Consider the following 7,850-nt stretch of genomic DNA (forward strand, 5'->3'; position numbering starts at 1 on the left):
ATTCAATGTTCACGGGTTTAGAACCTTCTGGGAATTCGTGATCCATTACTTCATCAATGAAGCATAGGCGGTGTGTGGCGCCTCTGTGCCGGGATATATCACGACGTAGTTCATACGAGTCTTGTCTGCTATATTCAGCCCGGCTGGATTTGCATTTAGTATATCCGGCGTGACGGTCGTCGTCATTCGTTGGGGCGCGCCCTCGTGATCCGTAGATTGATCTTGTATGTCCTGCTTTATTTTCCAATATGTCTTGCAGGTCCTGCGTGTTGCCCCGAGCCTTGGTGTTTTTGTTTGACTGGTGACGGGGTGCGGGCTGGACTTCGGGTTGATACGCCGCCTTGTCTCGGCCACGAGGTGGCCGGTCAGCCGCATCATACGCTGGTAGTATAGGCTTTAATGTTTCCTCCTCAAGTTGGGGTAGCAACCTGCGCTTTGGGTAACTTTTGGTTGGGCGCTCGAGTTCGTATTCCTCGGCTGCCAGTACTTCGGTCCATCTATCCGCTAGCAGATCTTGATCAGCTTGAAGCTGTTGTTGCTTTTTCTTCAGGCTTTTTGCTGTGGCTATAAGCCGACACTTGAAGCGCTCCTGCTCGACGGGATCCTTAGGCACGATAAATTCTTCGTCGTCCAGGCTCACCTCATCGTCGGAGAGAGGCACGTAATTATCATCCTTTGATTCTCCGTCTGCCGCCTGTTCCTTAGGGCTAGCTTGCCCATCCTCCCGCTCGAAGCCTGGCCGGAGGGGATTGTCTTCGGCACTATCCGCAGCGTTATTGTCTCTTGTGCCGGTATCACTGCTTTTGCTATGGCAGACCTTAGAGCGGCGCCGATGATGCCGGTGTTTAGATCGCTTCTCGAGGGGATTATCCTCCGTTGCCTTATTGCCATCGCTTTCTTTGGGGGTGTCCACCATGTATATGTCATATGATGAGGTGGCTGTCCAGCGCCCTGTGGGCGGTGGTTCCTGTTCTTCTCCTGCATCGTCGTCCATATCATCGATGTCTTCGGAGCTAAAATCAAGCATGTCGGTTAAGTTGTCTATAGTGGCTATTAAGTGGGTGGTGGGTGGGGGACGAATTTTTTCTTCGTCTGCTTCCCGCTCGAGCCGGACACAGTTCAGCCAAGGGCCTCCTGACAAGGAGAGAGACCTTAATGAATTTAGCACGTCGCCTAAGGGCGAGTGCTAAAAGATATCCGCGAAGGTGAACTCCATGATCGGTGCCCAATCAGATTCGATAGGCACGGACGCAGGCGGTTCGAAGCCTGTGGCTAGGGACGAATCCAAGGGTCCGGCAACACAGGTCCCACAGGAGGTGAAGTTAGTATTCGGCTCTATCGCCGCTGGGTGTGCGGCCTCCATGGCGGGGTCCATCCACCCGTCCTCGGATGGCACGATCTGCTCCGGTTTGAGGGCCGGAGTAGCCGCAGGTGTGATTTCCCGAACACCGTCTGGCGGCAGAGCTAAGTCATGCTCGTCGCGACTATGCGGCGCACCTGACATGGGCTCGAATCTGTCAAAGATCAAGTCTCCGTGGATGTCGGCAGTATAGTTCAAGCTTCCAAACCTGACCTAATGGCCAGGGGCGTAGCTATCAATCTGCTCCAGATGGCCAAGCGAGTTGGCTCGCAGTACGAAGCCGCCGAATATGAAGATCTGTCCGGGGAGAAAAACCTCACCCTAGACCGCATCGTTGTCGATGATCGAAGGATCCATCAAGCCTTATGGTGACGACACAGTGGAACTCTCAATGAAAGCACCAATGTCGGTGTCAAAACCGGCGGATCCCGGGTAGGGGGTCCCGAACTGTGCGTCTAAGGAGGATGCTAACAGGAGATGGGGGACACAATGTTTACCCAGGTTTGGGCCCTCTCGATGGAGGTAATACCCTACGTCCTGCTTGATTGATCTTGATGATATGAGTATTACAAGAGCTGATCTACCACGAGATCGTAGAGGCTAAACCCTAGAAGCTAGCCTATGATTCTGATTGTCCTTGTCCTACGGACTAAACCCTCCGGTTTATATAGACACCGGAGGGGTCTAGGGTTACACAGAGTCGGTTACAAGGGAGGAGATCTACATATCCGAACTGCCAAGCTTGCCTTCCACGCAAAGGAGAGTCCCACCCGGACATGGGACGAAGTCTTCAATCTTGTATCTTCATAGTCCAATAGTCTGGCCAAAGTATATAGTCTGGCTGTCCGAGGACCCCCTAATCCAGGACTCCCTCAGACGCCCCTCCCCATCCTCCACTCCTTTATATATGGGGGAGGGGGCACCCCATAGACACACAAGTTGATCATTGATCTTTTAGCCGTGTGCGGTGCCCCCCTCCACCATAATCCACCTCGATCATATCGTAGCGGTGCTTAGTCGAAGCCCTATTCCGGTAGCATCATCATCACCGTCATCACCCCATCGTGCTGACGAAGCTCTCCCTCGACACTCTACTAGATCGCGAGTTCGTGGGACGTCACTAAGCCGAACGTGTGCAGATCGCAGAGGTGCTGTCGGTGTCAAAACCGGCGGATCTCGGGTAGGGGGTCCCGAACTGTGCGTCTAGGCCGGATGGTAACAGGAGGCAGGGGACACGATGTTTTACCCAGGTTCGGGCCCTCTTGATGGAGGTAAAACCCTACGTCCTGCTTGATTAATATTGATGATATGGGTAGTACAAGAGTAGATCTACCATGAGATCAGAGAGGCTAAACCCTAGAAGCTAGCCTATGGTATGATTGTTGTTCGTCCTACGGACTAAAACTCTCCGGTTTATATAGACACCGGAGAGGGCTAGGGTTACATAGAGTCGGTTACAATGGTAGGAGATCTACATATCTGTATCGCCAAGCTTGCCTTCCACGCCAAGGAAAGTCCCTTCCGGACATGGGACAAAGTCTTCAATCTTGTATCTTCATAGTCCAGGAGTCCGGCCGAAGGTATAGTCCGGCTATCCGGACACCCCCTAATCCAGGACTCCCTTAGTAGCCCCCGAACCAGGCTTCAATGACGATGAGTCCGACGCGCAAATTGTCTTCGGCATTGCAAGGCGGGTTCTTCTCCAAATTCCATGTACCTATTGAACAGTGTCCAGTTTCTTGTAAATGTAGTGCTCCTTGGCTTCTATGCCCAATAATGGCCATTTTCCACGTGTCAAACGAATATGAAAAGTTAGGGTGTTTTTTATATTTACACCCCTAGCCGCGTGAATGAGCCGCCTATTTAAGGGGACAAGGATTTAGATCCAAACCACACCTTCTCCCTTCCGCGAGTATTCATCAGAGCGTATCCGACAGAGGTCCATTCCATCATGGCCGGCCGCCGCAGCTCCTCCTCTCGCCCTTCCAGCCCTCAGCCTGGAGATTGGAAGAGGTGCTCCATCCCGCACAGCGAGCTAGTGACGCTCCAGACCAAGGGATTTCCCCCCGGCCTATATGGTCCCAGTTCGAGCCGGACTTGCCACCTATAATGGCGGAGAGCAAGCAGAGAGCGCCCCCAATCCCTCCAAAGGAGAGCGGGTATGCCTTGCCCCTTACTTAATAAGAGGGCTCAGATTTCCAATTCATCCGTTTCTCCGAGGGCTTCTGGAGTTCTATGGCCTCCAGCTGCACAACCTCATGCCTGCCTCCATATTGCATATCGCGGGCTTCGTAGCCCATTGTGAGTTGTTCTTGGGCTGCGAGGCTCATTTCGCACTGTGGAAAAGGCTATTCTGCCTTGTGCCCACTCTAAGGAGGGGTCAATATATCAGGTGGGCGGAGCCGAAGTGTGGCGCATCGCCGGGACCGGATATCTATCCGGAACCCCAAAGAAGGCGTCCGAGGACTGGCCTTCGGAATGGTTTTATATAGAGGACGTCCCGCTGCCGGATCCTGTCCGGATCGGCCTCCCTGAGTTCGACAGTGCTCCCCTAAAGAAGCTCCTAAGCTGGCGTCCATGGAGCCCTCAGAGGGAAAGTGACAGGGACGTTATTTACCTGATGGGCTGGATAAGGTTGTTAGCTCATTCCGGACTGACCATGATCGGGGTCATGGCCGCATGCATCATGCGAGGGGTGCAGCCGCTTCAGTATAGAGGCCGCCCCATGTGGGGCTTCAACAGGGAGGACGACGCCACCCTCTACGGTCGTAAGGGGCCGGATTCGGCTGCCGCTCTAATAAAGACCTTATCCGCTTTATACAAGGGAGAAGAGGAGGAATTTCTCCGCGTCAACCCATGGGGTGGATTTTCTATGTACAAACCCCCAAGTTGGGTAAGTGGACACTTTTACTTGCCCATCCGTTTTATATTCCCATTGTTAAATTTTCAGTCTAACGACTTCAACGCAGGAACTGCGCCAGGCTGTTAAAGAAATAAACAGCCCTCCTCCACAACCCGAGGATCCGGGACGGTCCCTCGACCCAGCCTCTCAAGAGGATCCAGACTTATCTGTGGAGCTGATTGATGGAGTGCTTCATCAATTGAGCAAGGACAACGCCTTGGTGGCCATTACGGCCGATTATCCAGGGCTACTCCCAGCCTCACAGGTAACTGAGACCGGAGTCCCAGCACTTTGAAAAGGGATCTGTCCTTGCGTGTTTTCGATTGCCGTATGACAACCGTGTTTTGCAGGGGAGGTCCTTGAGACGGGAGGCCGAGCCTACGGCGACTAGCCAACGAGGGGCGGCAAGGCCCCGCGAGCTGAAAAGAAGTGCGGTCCAGACCGAGGCACCGGCGCAAAGGTATAGGCACCACCTTATTCCCAGGTGTTATTCCTTCGAGTCATATTAATGCTCGTGCTCTCTTCAGGATGAAGAGACCTCGCCGGACTATATCCGGAGAGGCTGCCAATCGCGCCTCCACCAGCCAGGCTCCAAAGCCTGGTCCGGAAGCAGAGGCGAACACGAGGCGCGCACCGGACGCTCCTTCGACGGAGGATGCGGACAGGCTGTCTGCCACCAATTCCGAGGTGGAGAGTGCCATGAACCACAGGCGTCGCCGGACAGTTCTTTGCGACGCTTGTTTCTCCCAAGAGGCATTGGATGCCTTCAATTCGGGAGACGCGTACCTTCGTGCCGCTCAAAATGGTCTAGCCAGAGCCACGGAGCAGTATGTGAAAGACATACGGGCAAGAAAATTTTGGTAATTATATATATGTACCAGTAGCCCCCGAGAGTTGAAACAGTTAGAATAACTGATTTAAGGATCATCTGTTATGCAGGTTCTTACAAAAAAGAATACCCTGCTATCCCAGGAGCTGGAAGAGTGCAAAGCCCGACTTGAGGCCACACTAGCCGCAGCAGGGGAGCCCAAGGAGACCCCCTCTGGTAATATACGCTTCGAAAGATAAGTATTTTGCGAAGTGCGGCGTGGGTGCAAATCTGACAAATGAAATTGCAGATGGCGCCGGATTAAATCCGGAAGTGCAACAACTCCGACACCAGCTGAAGGATGGTGAGAGCGTGCTGACAAAGGTGAGGCGAGAGAAGAACGATCTCCAAGATGCCAACACCAAGCTGGGCGTTGAACTGAAGGACGTTTGTGCCCAGCTGTTGGACTCCGTGAAGGAGAATCAGCGGCTTCGACGCGGCATATATAGTAAGTGCTTAAACGAACTTTGAAAAAACAAGTTCGGCGAGGAAGTCGACTAACAGAGTAATGTATGTAGGTATGCTAACATGTCGTCCTGCAGAGGAAATACCCGGTTCTACGGGTGACCTTCTTCCCGAGCTCTCACAACTGCATGAGCGAGTTCGGCAGGTGATGCAAGGCGTCGCCCAGGCTTTGTGGCCTTCCGTCTCCATGCCCGAAGGCCTTGGAGAGCTTGTAGAGAAGCTGAAGGGAGCGCGGCGGCGCTTCCGATTGTGGAAGATGTCGGCCTGCCGTCAAGGCGCCAGGGAGGCCTGGGCCATGGTGAAGACGCGGTACACGAAGGCTGACCCAAACCACATGGCTGAGGTCAGACCCGTAGGGCCCGATGGGAAGGAGATCCCTGTGAGCTTAGTATACGGCCAAGTAGAGCTGGCCGCAAAGTATTCCCAACAGGACTGTAAACTAGATAGCCTGTTAGATGGTATTGAAGAGGAATACAATCAGTCAGATTGACTATGTAATTTTAATTGACATGTGTAATGCCTTCTAGCCGGATTGTAGATCGTTTGTCATGGCCGACCTTTTCGCTTCAACCTCGGGACCTGATGGTCCGGAGTGTGTCCAAATACCCTCGCGGTTATATAAGAACCGGGGTATGCATGGAGACCAGGCGTAGGGGTCATTAGTGCTTGAACAGACAAGTGCCCAACTAGTTATGTTATATTACATGGTTAGTAAGAAACATCTTCCAGGGAGAATAGTTCCGTTAGGAGTTCCTTTCCCTGGGAGGCATGCCCTAAAGTGCATGTCCATTCTGCGAAAAGAGGCGCAGGAAAAACATCTGGGGGCGTATAGATAAGAAAAAGATCATCTTTAGTTCACCGACCGAATATTCCCTTAAGAACGCTAGCTTTCGGCTTCACCCAGTCTGAGGTACACATCCGGCTGACCCGGCAGTAACAATCGCAGAGGTGCTCCCTTTACCACCTAGCTGAACAATCGGGAACGTAGGGGTAAGCACAGGAGCCAGGCAACCCAGCTTGGCCAAAACTTAAGTCATATCGATGCATATCATGGCGAATAAAAGGTACATGCGGAAGTGTGACACATGTGTTGGGCATGAAGCCCGTATAAATAAGCTTCTGTTTAAAGAAGCCCCCAGGTTTAATGAGCGCGGATAGCGCGTCATTTTATGAGCCTTTAAAGGCTATAAGAGAGAGAGAGAGGAGAAGGAGAGAAATGTAAGACAGAAAGTATGTAAAAATGGACAGAGGAAGGAGACGAACATAGAGTCCGGCGCTAGGCATAGAATCTTCGGAGACGGGCTGTGTTCCATGGGTTCGGCTCGAGTCGGTTATCCGATGCATCTCGCAGGCGGTACGCTCCACCAGTTAGGACTTGGTCAATTATGAAGGGACCTTCCCACTTGGGCTTGAGTTTGTCCTTTTTCTTGTCCGGCAGGCGTAGACCTAATTCGCCAACGTTGTAATCTTTGGCCCATACTTCTCTGCTTTGGTATCTTCGAGCCTGCTATTGATAGAATGCGGAACGGGCTTTTGCCACGTCTCGCTCTTCCTCCAAGGCGTCCAAACTGTCCTACCGATCGAGCTCGGCTTCTCTTTCTTCGTACATGCGAACTCGAGGTGAGTCATGAATTATGTCGCAGGGCAAAACTGCCTCTGCGCCGTACACCATGAAGAATGGTGTGTATCTGGTGGTGCGATTCGGTGTGGTCCGCAGCCCCCAGAGTACGGAGTCGAGCTCCTCTACCTAGTGCGTATTAGATTCCTTGAGGGACCGCACTAATCTGGGTTTGATGTCGCTCATGATAAGACCATTTGCACGTTCGATCTGGCCGTTGGTTTGTGGGTGATAGACGGAAGCATAATCGAGCTTGATGCCCATGTTTTTGCACCAGAGTTTTACCTCATCGGCCGTAAAGTTCGTGCCGTTATCAGTGATGATGTTGTGGGGGACGCCGTAATGGTGTACAACCCCGGATATAAAGTCTGTCACCGGTCTGGATTCGGCCGTCTTAACAGGCTTGGCTTCTATCCATTTGGTGAACTTATCCACCATGACCAGTAAGTATTTTTTCTTGTGGGTTCCGCCTTTAAGGGGTCCAACCATGTCAAGCCCCCAGACCGTGAAGGGCGAGGTGATGGGGATAGTTTGGAGGGAGGTGGGTGGCATATGGCTTTGGTTTGCAAAAAGCTGGCAACCGACGCATCGTTGGACTAAGTCCTGGGCATCTGCCCGGGCCATCGGCCAATAAAAG

The sequence above is a fragment of the Triticum urartu genome, chromosome 4 (assembly GCF_003073215.2).
Source record: "Triticum urartu cultivar G1812 chromosome 4, Tu2.1, whole genome shotgun sequence".
NCBI lineage: Eukaryota > Viridiplantae > Streptophyta > Magnoliopsida > Poales > Poaceae > Triticum > Triticum urartu.